The following is a 17,952-nucleotide window of genomic DNA, read 5'->3' as shown; positions in this document are numbered from 1 at the left end:
TTGTTTAGCTTCTTGCTCTTGAACGTGACTCTATGTCCCTCTTACATCAGCACTCCCCCTATCATAAAGTCTAATACATCCATATGCACCTCATACAACTTAGCATGGTCTGGCAAAGCCAAGGTTGGCTCCTCGATCATAGCTTGTTTCAATCAATCAAAGGCTTCCTAGCACCCGGTGCTCCACTCCCATGCTTTTCCTTTCTTGAGCAAGTCAGTCAATGGTGTGGCTATGGTTGAGTGACCCTTGATAAAGTGCCTGTAGTAGTTAACCAGCCCAAAGAGAGACCTCAACTCTGTGACCTTGGCTGATGGTTCCCTCTCCAGGGTGGCATGCACCTTGCTTTCATCCATGCGTATCTTACCACCTCCCACTATATGGCCTAGGAATGGGATCTTCTACTAGGCAAATGAGCACTTCTCTTTCTTGACAAATAGCTTGTGTGCCTGTAACACCTCGAACACCTGTCTTAAGTGGTCTACATGCTCTTTCAATGTCTGGCTGGAGATCATAATGTCATCAAGATAAACCACAACAAATCGATCAAAGAATGATTGAAATACCTTATTCATGAGTGTACAAAAGGTTGCTGAGGTATTGGTGAGTCCGAATGGCATGACCAAGAACTAGTGCAAACCATACCGAGTGGCACACATTGTTTGGGCTCATCTCCCTCCATGATCCTAACCTGGTAGTAGCTTGACCTTAAATCTAGCTTGGTAAACCACCTTGTGCTCCCAAGTTGGTTGAACAAGTCCACAATGAGTGAGATAAGATGCTTGTTCTTGATGATTAGCTTGTTCAAAGCTCAATAGTCTATGCACAGCTACAACGACCCATCATGCTTGCGCTAGCATAGAACCGGTGCACCATATAGCACTTTGGATGGCCTGATGAAGCTAGCATCAACAACTCTTTGAGTTGCTTCCTTAACTCTTCCTTAACTCTTCCAACTCTGGCGAGGACATTCGATAAAGGGGCTTTGGCCAGTGGCTTGGCCTCAAACACCAACTCGATCTTATGGTCCACCTCCCTCTTAGGTGGTAGCTTGCTAGGCAACTTTGTGGGCATCACATCGTTAAATGACTCCAATACCTTTAGCACCTCCAAAAGGTGTTGGGTTCCTCCTCCCTCTGTTCTTCATACTTCAAGGCTACTAAGAAGGTGCCTTCATCCCTGCTCACCATATTGGCAAATTGAATGGCTGACACCACCCTTGACCCTATCCCAGATTTGTGCCTCAATGGTACAAGGCATTGGCACCGTGCATCCAGAATACAAATAAAATTGGTAAAGGCACAAGAAGAGCATTAATTTGAACAAGGAAATCCAACCCAATCACAAACTCATAACCATCCAAAGGTATTACCTCAATGGTTTTCTTGCCCTTCTAGTCTCCAAGATGTAACTCCACTCCTCGCGTTACTCTAATGACTAACACTTTCTTGGAGTTCATCGTTTTAATGGTACCAATCCCATTCTGCACCTAGAGTCAAAGCTTTTAGGCTCTATCACCCAAAATAAATAAATGTAAGGCATCTTTGTCCACCAGTGCACTCATTTTTTGACCTGTAACCATCAAATCCACAAACATCAAGCCCTTCGACTTGTGACTCCCCTTACTCTGGATAGTATTAAGCACCAATGACCCAAGCTTCGTTGCCTCTGCCTCTGGCTCCTAGTCAAACTCCTTGTCTACAGTAGCCAGCTTGCCCTTCTATGGCAATTATGCGCTATGTGGCCTCCTTCACATAGGTAGCATGTGAGTGGCGCTTAGTCCCCTTTTGCCTTCCACTTACCTACTGGTGGCTTCCTCTCACCACCTCTGTCTGAATGATCTCGATCCCCATCCTTGGACTTCTGGTCACGATCCCTTTCGTTAGACTACTTCTCCCAATCCCTCTTGTCCTTACGCTTATCCTTAGGCTTAAAAGACTCAAACTTGTTCTGTGGTTTAAACTCCACAAAAGTTTACGAACTCTCTACCTTTTTAGCTTGTGCTTCATCCACCACTTCAACCCATCCATGAAAGCAAATAGGCCCTCCATCTCACTTAGATCCGAGATCTGTAACATTAGTTTAAAGAACTTCAGACATAGTCCCTTATTTCCCCTTGCTAGGTCAGCCTGCGTAGCTTTGCCCTCACCTCATCATTGGCATACTCTAGGTAAAACTACTCCCTAAACTCTCATTGGAACTCTTCCCATGTTCCAATCATGGTGCTTCTGTGCCTCACATCATCACACCTGCACTACCATCATAATAAGGCCACATTAGTAAGATACATCGAAGTGGTGCTTACCTTGGTAGCATCGTCTTACATGCCTGTGGCCTGAAAGTACTACTCCATGCCCCATAGATAGTTGTTTACTTCTCTGGTCATCCTAGTCCCCTTGAACTCTTTAGGCTTGGGGATGTCCACACGGGTCTTAGACACTCTAGCGAACATGCCATTTCCAATGCAGTCTTGCACGCTATAAGCTCGCTCATAAGCTTCTCCATCTCTTTGTGCATGGCCTCCATGCCATCGCGCATGGTCCCACTTGAGCCTCCAAGGTCTCATTCCTTTAGGTGATCACATCTAGGCTTTGATTGAGTGTAGCTTGTAACTCACCCTTGAGCTCTTCCTCCATAGAGTCTAGCATTTCGACGTGAGTCTCCACATCATCAAGCTTCTTTTTCATGTAACCTACAGTCACTTCCACCTTGGACAACCTCCCATCTATGGTAGACCAGATATCTCTCAAATTGGCCTTCTTGCCCCTTTCAAAGCCTTACTCCTGGGCCTCTGATTGTTGGCTAGCAACATCACTCTGTGATGTAATCTTCTCGATTGTGATCTAACCTACACACACACAAACTAGCAAAACCAAAACTGCTCTGATACCAACTGTCACAGGCTCTGACCTTAGACTCAGAAATCATGTGGCCTTAGGCTTGGAATCACCTCTTTCTAGCCTAAGTGAGCCTAAACCACAAGCATGCAAGCACTAAAACAAAATGAAAGATAGAATGCACAAGTTTGAGAGAAACAAGAAAAAAAAAGAAGTAGCTGGAATATGCTTCTGTATTACTAAAAATAAAGTGTGCATGATGTACAAAGGAAGGTAGGGTGATCCTCTATTTATAGTTGAGGCCCCTAGCTACACTTATGGCTAAATCCCTAGAATCAAGGAATTAAAATCACACTAGGATTACACTGGTCATTTTTAGGGTCAACCAGATTCTGCTGAAGGCTCCCACTGATCTTGTGCACTTCTAGAAGATTCACTTACGCATTTGCACCTTTTGACTTTCCTTGATGTCGCGTGGGCAGCTTGCAGGCCTGGCCTTATCTGTGCAAGCTAGCCTGCATGTTGTGCAGGTGGTTTGGCCTTTTCTTCAAGGCCTAATGCGTAAACCCTCGCCAATGCTCCTAGTGCACAAGCCTCACCCTCTATTGCTTAAGCCTATCGAATACGAACCATGAAAGCATGGCCTATCGATCCTTTAGACCTTTGAAATTTGAAGCTAAAGGTGTCAAAAAGTTACCACAGTGATAACTGGCTTGTGGCAGCCAAGCGTTCATAGCGACGTTACTTTTTTATCTTTTGATGTTAGCTTTTCCTGTCATTGTGAAGTAGAATTCACCAACTATTGGATTGTTCACCCATCAATAGGGAACTTGAGCTAGGTTTAGACCATCGTGAGACAGGTTAGTTTTACCCTACTGATGGCAGCAACTCAATAGTAATTCAAACTAGTACGAGAAAAACCGTTGAGTTACACAATTAGTTATCGTGCTTGGTTGAAAAGCCAATGGCATGAAGCTACTCTGTGATGGATTATAACTAAACACCTTTAAGTTAGAATCTGGGCTAGAAGTGACACACGCACAATTGTAGGGGCCAATGGTCCCTAAGAGCACATGTTGTAGGTGTAGCCCCCATGGCGGCCAAGTCATGCGAGCCTTATTGGAGCTCCATTCCCATCTAGCAGCGGGTAAAATCCTTTGTAAATGACTTAAATACGTGATGGGGTATTGTAAGTGGCAGAATGGCCTTGCTGCCATGATCCACTAAGATTCAACCCTTTGTCGCTTTGATTCATCCCTCCTTTTCCCGAGTCCCCTCACTTCGTTCTTTTCACATTGCACCACTTTGGGGTTAGGGATGAATGGTGCCCTCTATGCGAGCACCTCCTTGGTGGGTGCCTAGCACTTGGTGACCCAGACACCTCTTTGGTAGTTGCTAGTGTCACAAGCTCTAGTCTCAAACCAAACACCGTGTGACCTTAGACTGGAATGAACTCTGTATGCCTAAGTCAACCTATGAAACTGGGGATGAATGGTGCCTTTCGTGAGGGCACTTACCTCAAACTCTATTGCCACACGCTAGCCCTCAGTGAGGGTTGTTGCCTCGAATGCCATCGACAGCGTTTGGCCCTTGGTTGGTATGGCCAATCACATCTAACACCATCACCCTTGGTAGATGCTGGCCCATTGCTGCCCTAGAATGTTGTCTCAGAGACCTCTTTGGTAGGTGCCTGGCCCCTCGTTGCCCTGAACATCTATTTGGTAGATGCTGATATCACGAGCTCCACTCTAAAACGGAACATCATGTAGCCTTAGACTGAAAATGAATTTCGTATGTCTAAGTTAGCCTACAAAACAAGCATGCGGGCATTAAACCAACCAGAGAGACATAATACACAAGCTAAGGATTGACTGGGTCCCCCTTTATGTCTGGTGCTAGGTCACGCACTAAGGGCCTACAACTAGGCCTGGGCCACGCACCATATGCACCACGATCAAACAGCATATGGGTTTGGACACATCCTCATATTTTTTGTCATGCCAAAGCCATTTTTATGTCCTATGAATTCATATAAGCACTCGCCAGTGCCCGCGCACCACATGCAGGTGTCTTGAGCCTGGGTCAAGCACCACGTGCACCATGACTGGGCAGTGGGTGGGTTTAGGCACATCTTCATATTTTTTGCCATGCCAATGCCATTTTTATCACTTGTAAATTCATATAATTGTCCCTAGGGCTTCACGTGAAGTTTCATGGCAAGGTGACTCGTTTTCTTTTTTTTATAATTTTTAACATTTTTTACGGTTTGGGATTTTTTAAAACATTTTTAGGAGTTTTGATACCAAATTTGGTAGACCTAATCCTTGTATTTTTTTTGGCATGCACAAAAAAATTCAGCTAAAAAATCAAAGTGTAAAAACTTTTGTACCCATTTGAAAAAAGTGTTCTCATTTCAGACATTTAAATGACTACTGATAGCAAACTAGTAAAAGCTAAAATGCTCTTTAAGGGGGTGTGAGTTTTCAAGGTTTTGCATGCGGGATAAGGGGCCAACATAAGGGCTAAGTACCAGCACCTGTTGCACATCATGTGCGCACAACCCCTGGCCTCTTACCCTCAATCGTTGGAACCCCCACACCGTCAGCCAGGTTCTTTGACGATGCTCTAGCGATGGTCCAGCATATGCACCGTGGCCAAAAATCAAACTCTAACCAAGGTGTTAACCACCATTGACACATGTCAAGCCTTAGTACAGGCACTTACCTTGAATACCATCGACACATGCTGAGCCTCAGTTCGGGTATTTGCCTTGACCACCATTGGTGCATGCCGGCCCTTGGTTCGAGCACATGCCTCGACCACCATCAGCACATGTCGACCCTTGGTGTGGATAGTTACCTCAACCCATGGTGTAAGTAGTTGTCTCGACCACTATCGACCCATCCTGGGCTTTCGTGTCGGCACTTGCCTCAACCACCATTGGTGTATGTTGACCCTTGGTGTGAGCATCTACCTTGACCACCATTGGCACATGCTAGCCCTTGGTGCGGGCATTTCCCTTGACCACCATCGGTGTATGCTAGGCCTTGGTGTGAGCACTTGCCTTAATCACCATTGGTGCATGCTGGCACTTGGTGCTGACGGTTGCCTCAACCACCATCGACGTATGCTAGGCCTTGGTGTGGGCACATGCCTCAACCACCATTGGTACAAGCTGGCCCTTGGTGTGTGCATTTACCTTGACCACCATTAGCACATGCTGACCCTTGGTGCAGACACATGCCTCGATCACCATTGGTGTATGCTGACCTTTGGTGTGGGCATATGCCTTAACCACTATTGGCGCATGCTGGCCCTTGGTGTTAGTAGTTACCTCGAACACCATCGGCACATACTGGGCCTTGGTGTAGGCATCTACCTCAAACACCATATGCACATGCTAGCCCTTGGTGCAGGCATTTGCCTCGAACACCATTGGCACATGCTAGCCCTTGGTGCGAGCACATACATTAACCATCATCGACACAAGCCAGCCCTTGGCATGGGTGCTTGCCTCGATCACCATTAGCATGTGCCATGCCTTGATCAATATTGATAGAAGATGACCCTTGGAGCGAGTAGTTGCCTCGAACAGCATCGGCACACATGTTGGGCCTTGGTGCGGGATATGCTTGTTTCAAAAAAATGTCCCCATTTTAAACACTTTAATGTCTACTGGTAGCATATCTATAAAATCTCTAATGCTCTTTAGGAGGTGGTAGTCTAGCACCCACTCTCTCTCCCACTAGGGGAGTTGGTGTGCGTGATGGGCCTGTCATTGCATATATCCCCGATAACATCCTCAAAGTAAAATACAGGCTGTGCATGCCTTCTGGCCATTTTGTCCGATGACTGGTCACTTTAGTGACCCGTAGATGCCCATGGCCTCGACCAGTTGGTGTGCATGTGGAAATGAAGAGACACCCTTGAGCCTGTGCCCATGACTGATATTGCCCTAGACCTAAGACCAAGTCCTTAAATCAAGCAACGACTCCCTGGGGTGGTGCTAGTAGAAGTTGTGGTTGCAAGCTTGGCCCAGCCAAGTCTCTTGGTATTTGACAGTCTCGCAGTCCCTTCTCATCAACCACAAAATGCCTTGGCCTCAACGAGGCCATGCATGCAGCCAATGTTGCCCAAGACCCTAGGAACAAGTCTTTCAATCGGGCAATGTCCCTTTGGGGTGGTGACAAAGGAGCTTGCATGTGTGGTCCCGACCAGACCAAGCATTGGTGGTGTCGCGTCGTTGTTGCCTATTGATGGCAAAGGCAGTCTTATGGCCCTTGCTTATGTTTTTCTCGTGCTAAACGATTGTGGCGTGGCCTCATACATCATTTTCTTCACTTATTTGTCGAGTAATCGATCTAGTGAGTTATGGACCGGCACGCCTGGATGTTGCCACTTGAACGTAATAGGCATATAAGTGGTGCTATGGTTGTGCATGTCGACAGGCTCTGTGCTCGATGCATCAAACTATCGACCCATCATCCTCTTCAATCTTCCCCCATGCAATCTTGTACCCAAAAGGCACAATCAAGATCCTATGCTACGTACCTAAATCGATGGAAATCGGATGTCTTGCCATCCTTCATTCATCTCATGTCCTTAAGGGCTACGGGTCAGAGCTCAATCGTGCCCTGTGTACCAGTGTGCCACCCAAACCTCCGTGGCTGCATTGGTGCATCGGTGTTTGATTGTGCTCTCGGATGCGAAACGATCTGCGAGCGTGGGCTCTTAGCCCCCATTCGTCCGATGCTATGCATTTCACGTGCTCGCCAAGCACGACGCTTGTGCTCCGTGTTGGCTCTTTCCGTCGCTCGGTCGGTGCATCGAGGCCTATACGGTGCCAATGTCCTGAAAGAATGCTACCTTGTTGATCTAGCCAGTAGTCTTATGCTTGTCTCAAAGATTAAACCATGCTTGTGTAAGTATGAACTAATTCAGATAGTGAAACTACGAATGGCTCATTAAATCAGTTATAGTTTGTTTGATGGTATCTACTACTTGGATAATTATAGTAACTCTAAAGCTAATAAATACAACAAACCCTGACTTTTCTATTTAAAATCGTTCTGAACTTTTGTTTTTCCATAAAACAACTGTTTCAGTATAAAAGCTTATCCAAAAATAAAATAATACTACTTTATTAATATTTCAAAAATTAATAAGAGATTTAAAAAATAAATCAGTTTACTAAATCAAATAAAATAATTATGACCATTTGAACAATTATCTATTTCAAATCATTATTACCTTTCGTTTTGTCATAAAACAATTGTTTTCTAACATACAAGCTTGTTAAATAAAATCATTATTATCTTTCGTTTGGTCAAAAAAACAATTGTTTTTCAACATACAAGCTTATTTGAAATATAATAATATTAATTTTTTTTAATATTTCAAGAATTAGTATGAGATTTAAAAAATAAATCTGTTTACCAAACCGGTTTAAATAGTTATAATCAGTTCAAATAGTTATTACTATTTGAAGAATTATCTATTTCAAATTATTATAGCCTTTTGTTCTATCATAAAATAATTATTTTTGTTCATACAAATTTATTTAGATTAAAATAATACTAATTTAATAATAGTTTGAAAATTCATAACTAAGAGATTTAAAAAATAAATCCGTTTATCTAATTAGTTCATATAGTTAAAACTATATGAACAATTATCAATTTCAAATCGTTATGATCTTTTGTTTTGTCATAAAACAATTATTTCAACTCATACAAGTTTATTTGAAATAAAATAAAATTAATTTGCTAATATTTCAAAATTTTATAAGAAAGAGATTTTTAAAAAAATTCTATTTGCCAAAATAGTTCAAATAACTATAACTATTTGAACAATTATCTATTTCAAATCATTATTATTTTTTATTTTGTCATAAAACAATTGTTTTTGTTTATATAAGTTTGTTTGAAATAAAATAACACTAATTTATTAATATTTAGAAAATTAAGCAGTAAGAGATTTCAAAAATAAATTTGTTTACCAAATCATTTCAAATTGTTTTGACTATTTGAATAATTATCTATTTCAAATCATTTCAACCTTTTGTTTTGTTATCAAACAATTGGTTCTATTCATACTATTTTATTTAGAATAAAATAATTATGGCCATTTGAATAATTTCTATTTCAAATCGTTATGACATTTTGTTTTATTATAAAAAAATTGTTTTCGATCATTCAAGTTTATTTGAAATAAAATAATACTACTTTATTAATATTTCAAAAAGTAATAGGTAAGAGATTTAAAAAATAAATATGTTTATCAAACCAGTTCGAATAGTTATGACTATTTGAATAATTAAAATAATACAAATTTATTAATATTCAGACAATTAATAAGTAAATTATTTATAAAAAAAACCTATTTACCAAATAAGTTCAAATAGTTATGACTATCTGAATAATTATTTATTTCAAATCATTATGACTTTTTGTTTTGTCTTAAAACAATTGTTTTTGTTCATACAGGCTTATTCGAATTAAAATAATATTAATTTATTAATATTTTGACAATTAGTAAGTAAAATATTTTTAAAATAAATATGTTTACCGAACAAGTTCAAATAGTCATAACTATTTGAATAATTATTTATTTCAAATCGTTATGACTTTTTGTTTCATCATAAACAATTGTATCAGTTCATATAGCCTTATTCGAAATAAAATAATACTAATTGAATAATTTTTCAAAAATTATTGCATAAGAGATTTAAAATATGAATCTGTTTACTGAATAAGTTCAAATAGTTATAACTATTTAAACAGTTATCTATGTCAAATCATTATGATATTTTGTTTTGTCATAAAATAATTGTATTAATACAAGCTTATTTCAAGGAAAATAATATAAATTTATTAATATTTCAAAAATTAATAAAAAAATTTTAAAAATAAATTTATTTTCTGAACATGTTTAAATAATTATAACTATTTAAACAATTATTTATTTCAAATAGTCATGACCTTTTGTTTTATTATAAACTAATTGTTTTTGTTCATACAAGCATATTCAAAATAAAATAATACTAATTTATTAATATTCCAAAAATTAATAAGTAAAAAATTTTAAAAATAAATCATTTACTAAGCAAGTTTAAATAGTTATGACTATTTGAATAATTATTTATTTCAAATAATTATGAGCTTTTGTTTTGTGATAAAATAATTGTTTCTATTCATACAAGTTTATTCAAAATAAAAAAATACTAATTTATTAATATTCTAAAAATTAATAGCTAGGAGATTTAAAAAATAAATATTTTTACCGAACAAGTTCAAATAGTCATGTCCATTTGAATAGTTATCTATTTCAAATTGTTATGACCTTTTGTTTTGTCATAAAACAATTGTTTTTGTTCATGCAAAATTATTTAGAATAAAATAATTATGATATAATAATATTTTAAAAATTAATAAGAGATTTAAAAACTAAATCTATTTACCAAAATAGTTCAAATAGTTATGACTATTTGAATAATTATTTATCTCAAATCGTTATGATCTTTATTTTGTTATAAAGCAATTGTTTCTTTTCATACAAGCTTATTTGGATTAAAATAATACTAATTTAATAAAATTCCAAAAATTAGTTAGTAAGAGATTTGAAAAATAAATGTGTTTACTAAACCATTTCGAATACTTAAGACTATTAAAGCAATTATCTATTTCAAATCATTCTAACCTTTTATTTAGTCATAAAACAATTATTTAAGTTCATACAAGCTTATTTAGAATAAAATAATATTAATTTATTAACATTCAAAAAATTAATGAGCAAAAGATTTAAACAAATAAATCTATTTACCAAGCAAGTTGAAATAGATTTGACTATTTGAACAATTATCTATTTAAAGCCATTATAACCTTTTGTTTTGTCATAAAACAATTGTTTCAGTTCATAAAAACTTATTCAAAATAAAATAATACTACCCTATTAATATTTCAAAAATTAATAAGAGATTAAAAAACTAAAGCTATTTTTCAAACCAGTTCAAATAGTTATAAATATTTAAACAAATATCAATATCAAATCGTTATGATCTTTGTCTTCTCATAAAACAGTTGTTTCTGATCATACAAGCTTATTCAAATAAAATAATACTAAGTTAATAATATTTCAAAAATTAATAAGTGATTTAAAAAATAAATGTGTTTGTCAAATCGGTTGAAATAGTTAAGAATATTAGAATAATTATCTATTGAAATCATTCTAACCTTTTGTTTAGTCATATAATAATTGTTTCAGTTCATACAAGCTTACTTGAAATAAAATAATAGTAATTTATTAACATTTGAAAAATTAATAAGCATAAGATTTGAAAAAATAAATGTGTCTACCGAACAAGTTCAAATAGTTATGACTATTTGAACAATTATCAAGTTAAAATCATTATGACCTTTTATTTTGTCATAAAATAATTGTTTTAGTTCATAAAAGCTTATCCAAAATAAAATAATACTACTTTATTAATAATTCAAAAATTAATAAGAGATTTAAAAAATAAATTAGTTTATTGAATCAATTTAAATAATTATGGCCATTTGAGCAACTATCTATTTCAAATCGTTATTATCTTTTGTTTTGTCATAAAACAATTGTTTTTCAACATACAAGCTTATTTGAAATAAAATAATCCTAATTTATTATTATTTGAAGAATTAATAAGAGATTTAAAAAATAAATCTATCTATTGAATCATTACAAATATTTATGACAATTTGAATAATTATTTATTTCAAATTGTTATAACCTTTTGCTCTATCACAAAACAATTGTTTCTGTTTATACAAGTTTATTCGAAACAAAATAATACTAAGTTAGTAAAATTCTAAAAATTAATAACTAAGAGTTTAAAAAATAAATTCATTTGCCAAACTAGTTCAAACAGTTAAGATTATATGAATAATTATTTATTTCAAATTGTTATGACCTTTTGTTTTGTCATAAAATAATTATTTCAGCTCATACAATCTTCTTCAGAATAGAATAAAACTAATTATTAATATTTTAAAAATTTATAAGTAAGAGGTTTAGAAAATAATTCTATTTACCAAACTAGTTCAAATAATTATAATTATAATTATAATTATTTGAACAATTATGTATTTCAAATCATTATTACTCTTTGTTTTGCCATAAAATAATTGTTTTTGTTAATATAAGTTTGTTTGAAATAAAATAATACTAATTTATCAATATTTAGAAAATTAATTAGTAAGAGATTGAAAAAGTAAATTTCCTTACCAAACCATTTCAAATAGTTTTGACTATTTGAATAATTAACAATTTCAAATTGTTATAAGCTTTTATTTTGTCATCAAACAATTGATTCTGCTCATATTATTTTATTTGAAATAAAATAATACTAATTTAATAATCTTCTGAAACTTAATAACTAAAAAAATTAAAAAATAAGTCTAATTGCCAAACTAGTTCAAATAGTTAAGACTATATTAACAATAATTTATTTCAAATCAATATAATCTTTTCTTTTGTCATAAACAATTGTTTTGTTCATACAAGTTTATTCAAATTAAAATAATATGAATTTAATATATTTCAAAAATTAATGTGAGATTTAAAAAATAAATTGTTTACCAAATTAGTTCAAATGGTTAAGACAATAGAAAAATTATCTATTTTAAATCGTTTTAACCTTTTGTTTAGTTATAAAACAATTATTTTAGTTCATAGAAGCTTATTCAAAATAAATTAATACTAATTTATTAATATTTAAAAAATTAATAAGAAAGAGATTTAAAAAAATAAATATGTTTATCGAAGAAATTCAAATAGTTATTATTATTTGAACAATTGTCTATTTAAAATTATTATAACCTTTTAATTTGTTATAAAACAATTGTTTTAGTTAATAAAAGCTTAGACAGAATAAAATAATACTAATTTATTAATATTTTCTAAATTATTAAGTAAAAAAATTTAAAAATAAATTTGTTTATCGACTTAGTTAAAATAATTATGGCCATTTGAATGATTATCTATTTCAAATCGTTATGACTTTTTGTTTTGTCATAAAACAATTGTTTCTGATCATAGAAGCTTATTTGGTTAAAACTAATACTAATTTAATAGTATTCTAAAAATTAATAAGTAAGAGATTTAAAAAATAAATGTGTTCGCTGAACCAGTTCAAATAATAAAAACTATTAGAATAATTTTTTATTTCTCATCTTTTTGACATTTTGTTTAGTTATAAAATATTTGTTTCATATCTTACAAGCTTATTAGGAATAAAATAATCCAAATTTATTAAAGTTCAGAAAATTAGTAAGTAAAAGATTTTAAAAAATAAATCTATTTACAAAACAAATTTAAATAGTTGACTATTTGCACAATTATTTATTCAAAATCGTCACAAATTGTTTTTTGTCATAAAAAAATTGTTTTACTTCATAAAAGCTTATCCAAAATAAAATATTTCAAAAATTAATAAGCATGAATTTAAAAAATAAATTTATTTATTGAACAAATTCAAATAGTTACTACTATTAGAACAATTGTCTATTTAAAATTGTTATTACCTTTTATTTTGTTATAAAAAAATTGTTATAGTTCATACAAGCTTATTCAAAATAAAATAATACTAATTTATTAATATTTAAACAATTAATAAGTAAGAAATTTAAAAAGTGAATCTATTTATCGAATCAGTTCAAATAATTATGACCATTTCAATAATTATCTATTTCAAATCGTAATTACCTTTTGTTTGTCATATAACAATTGTTTTGATCATACAAGCTTATTCAAAAAAAAATAATGCTAATTTATTAATCTTTCAAAAATTAATAGTAAGAGATTTAAAAAATAAATTCATTTACCGAACCAGTTTAATAGTTATGATTATTTGAACAATTGTATATCAAGTCGTTATAACCTTTTGTTCTATCATAAAAAAATTATTTTTGTTCATAAAAGCTTATTCAAAATAAAATAATACTAATCTAATAATATTTCAAAAATTAATAACTAAGAGATTTAAAAAATAAATTTATTTATCGAACCAATTCAAATAGTTAAGATTATATGAACAATTATCTATTTCAAATCATTATGACCTTTTGTTTTGTCATAAAACAATTTTTTCAATTCATACTAGTTTATTAGGAATAAAATAAAATGAATTAATTAATATTTCAAAAATTAATAAGTAAGAGATTTAAAAAATAATTTTGTTTACCTAACCAAATCAAATAATTATGACTATTTGAACAATTATGTATTTCAAATCGTTACGACCTTTTGTTTTATCATAAAATAAAAGTTTTTGTTCATATAAGTTTGTTTGGAATAAAATAATACTAATCTACTAATATTTCTAAAATTAATAAGAGATTTAAAAAATAAATCATTTATCAAAACATTTCAACTAGTTATGACTATTTGAGTAATTATTTATTTCAAATCGTTATGACTTTTTGTTATGTTATAAAATAATAGCTTCTGCTCGTACAAGTATATTCATATTAAAATAATATTAATTTACTAATATTTTGATAATTAATAAGTAAAAGATTTAAAAAATAAATATGTTTATCAAACAAGTTCTAATAGTCATGACTATTTGAGTAATTATCTATTTCAAATTGTTTTGACTTTTTCTTTCGTAGTAAAACAGTTGTGTCAATTCATAGAAGCTTATTTGATTTAAAATAATACTAATTTATTAATATTCCAAAAATTAATGAGTTAAGGAATTATTTATTTCAAATCGTTATGACTTTTTGTTTGTCATAAAACAATTGCTTCTATTGACGCAAGCTTATTTTGAATAAAATAATATAAATTTATTAATATTCCAAAAATTAACAAGTAAAAGATTTAAATCTATTTACCAAACGAGTTCAAATAATTATGACTATTTGAACAATTATTTATTTCAAATTGTTATGATATTTTGTTTTGTCATAAAACAATTATTTTATTTATACAAAATTATTCAAAATAAAATAATAATAATTTATAAATATTTCAAAATTAATAGGAGATTTAAAAGCTAAATCTATTTTTAGACCAATTTAAATAGTCATGACTATTTGAATAATTATCTAAAATCATTATGATCTTTGTTTTGTCATAAAACAATTGTTTTTGTTTATACAGGTTTATTTTGAGCAAAATATAGCTAAACTAATAATATTGTAAAATGAATAAGTAAGAGATTTTAAAAATAAATGCTTTTGCCAAAATAATTCAAATAGTTAAGACTATTAGAAAAATTATCTATTTCAAATTGTTTTGACCTTTTATTTAGTCATAAAATAATTGTTTCAGTTCATACATGCTTATCCAAAATAAAATAGTACTATTCTATTAGCATTCAGAAAGTTAATAAGCAAGAAATTTGAAAAAATAAATCTGTTTACCAAAAATAGTTAAGTCTATTTGAACAATTATCTATTTAAAATCATTATGGCTTTTTGTTTTATAATAAAACAATTGTTTTAGTTCATAGAAACTTATGAAAATAAAATAATATTACTTTATTAATATTTCAAAAATTAAGAAGTTGGAGATGTTTAAAATAAATCAATTTATTGAATCAATTCAAATAATTATGGCCATTTGGACAATTATCTTTTTCAAATAATTATGAACTTTTATTTTCTCTTAAAACAATTGTTTTTCATTTTATAAGCCTATTTGGAATAAAATAATACTAATTTTTAATATTTCAAAAATTAAAGAGTAGGAGATTTAAAAAATGAATTTATTTACCGAACCAGTTTAAATAGTTATGACTATTTGAACAATTATATATTTCAAATCATTAAAACCTTTTTATTTTGTCATAAAACAATTATTTATGTTCATACAAGCTTATTCAAAATAAAATAATACTAATCTAATAATATTATGAAAATTAATAACTAAAAGATTTAAAAAATAAATTTGTTTACCAAACCAGTTCAAATAATTAAGGTTATATGAATAATTATTTATTTTAAATTGTTATGACCATTTGTTTTGTCGTAAAGCAAGTGTTTTTCTTCATATAAGTTTGTTCAGAATAAAATAATGCTAATCTGCTAATATGTAAAAAATTAATAAGAGATTTAAAAAAATAAATCTGTATATAAAAAAAATGCAAATAGTTATGAGTATTTGAGCAATTATTTATTTCAAATTGTTATGACTTTTTGATTTGTTGTAAAATAATAGTTTCTGTTCATACAAGCATATTTGGATTAAAATAATATTAATTTATTAATATTTCAACAATTAATAAGTAAAAGATTTAAAAAAATAAATATTTTTATCGAACTAGTTAAATAGTCATGACGATTTGAGTAATTATCTATTTCAAATTATTTTGACCATTTCTTTTGAAATAAAATAATTGTTTTAGTTCATATAAGTTTATTTGATGTAAAACAATAATAATTTATTAATATTTCAAAAATTAATGAGTAAAAGAATTAAAAGAAGAATTTGTTTACCAAATAAGCTCAAATAGTTTAACTATCTAAACAATTATCTATTTCAAAACATAATGACCTTTTGTTTTGTCATAAAACAATTGGTTCTATTGATGCAAGCTTATTTCAAATTAAATAATATTAATTTATTAATATTTCAAAAATTAATAATCAAAAGATTTAAAAACTGAGTTTGTTTATCGAACAAGTTCAAATAGCTATGACTATTTGAAAATTTATCTATTTGAAATCGGTATAACCTTTTGTTTTGTCATAAAACGATTTTTTTTATTCATACAATCTTGTTTGATTAAAATAATACAAATTTATTAATATTAAGACAATTAATAAGTAAAAGATTTGAAAAATAAATATGTTTATTGAACAAGTTCAAATCTTTATGACTGTTTAAACAATTATTTATTTCAAATTGTTATGACTATTTGTTTAGTTATAAAACAATTGTTTTTGTTCATACAAGCTTATTTGGATTAAAATAATATTAATTTATTAATATTTCAACAATTAAGAAGTAAAATATTTAAAAAATATATATGCTTATGAAACAAGTTCAAATAGTCATGACTATTTGACTAATTATTTATTCAAATCATTGTGACCTTTTGTTTTGTAATAAAACAATTGTTTTAGTTCAAATAAGCTTATTTGAAAGAAAATAATACTAACTTATTAATATTTCAAAAATTAATGAGTAAGAGAATTAAAAAATGAATTTGTTTACCGAACATATTCAAATAGTTATGACTATCTGAACAATTATCTATTTCGAAACATTATAACCTTTTGTTTTGTCACAAAACAATTGGTTCTGTTCATGTGAGCTTATTTTAAATAAAGCAATATAAATTTTCTAACATTCCTAAAATTCAGAAGTAAAAATTTTAAAAATAAATATGTTTTCCAAACATGTTTATATAGTTATGACTATTTGAATAATTATCCATTTCAAATCATTATGACCCTTTGTTTTGTCATAAAACCAATTGTTTCTATTCATAAAAGCTTATTTTGAATAAAATAATTCTAATTTATTAAAATTCCAAAAATTAATAAGCAAAATATTTAAAAAATAAATTAATTTATCGAGCGAGTTTAGATGGTTATGACTATTTGAACAATTATTTATTTCAAAGTTGTTATATTTTGTTTTGTCATAAAAATAATTGTTTCCATTTATACAAGTTTATTCGAAATAAAATAATACTAATTTATTAATATTTTAAAAATTATAAGTTGGAGATTTAAAAAATAGATCTGTTTATCAAACAAGTTCAAATAGTCGTGTCCATTTAAGCTATGATCTATTTCAAATCGTTATGACATTTTGTTTTGGTGTAAAACAATTGTTTCTATTCATATAAAATTATTCAAAACAAAATAATACTAATTTATTAATATTTCAAAAATTAATAAAAGATTTAAAAACTAAATCTGTTTCTTAAACTAGTTCAAATAATTATGACTATTTGAACAATTATCTATCTTAAATCGTTATGATCTTTTTTTTGCCTTAAAACAATTGTTTTTGTTTATACAAGCTTATTCAAAGTAAAATATTTCTAAATTAATAATATTCTAAAAATTCTAAGTAAGAAGTTTAAAAAATAAATGTGTTGGTGAACCAGTTCAAATAGTTAAGA

Source organism: Durio zibethinus, chromosome 15, assembly GCF_047325235.1.
Source record: "Durio zibethinus cultivar Kanyao isolate XHJ-2024 chromosome 15, ASM4732523v1, whole genome shotgun sequence".
NCBI lineage: Eukaryota > Viridiplantae > Streptophyta > Magnoliopsida > Malvales > Malvaceae > Durio > Durio zibethinus.
The sequence above is the reverse complement of the archived record's forward strand: the minus strand, read 5'-3'. Positions refer to the sequence as shown.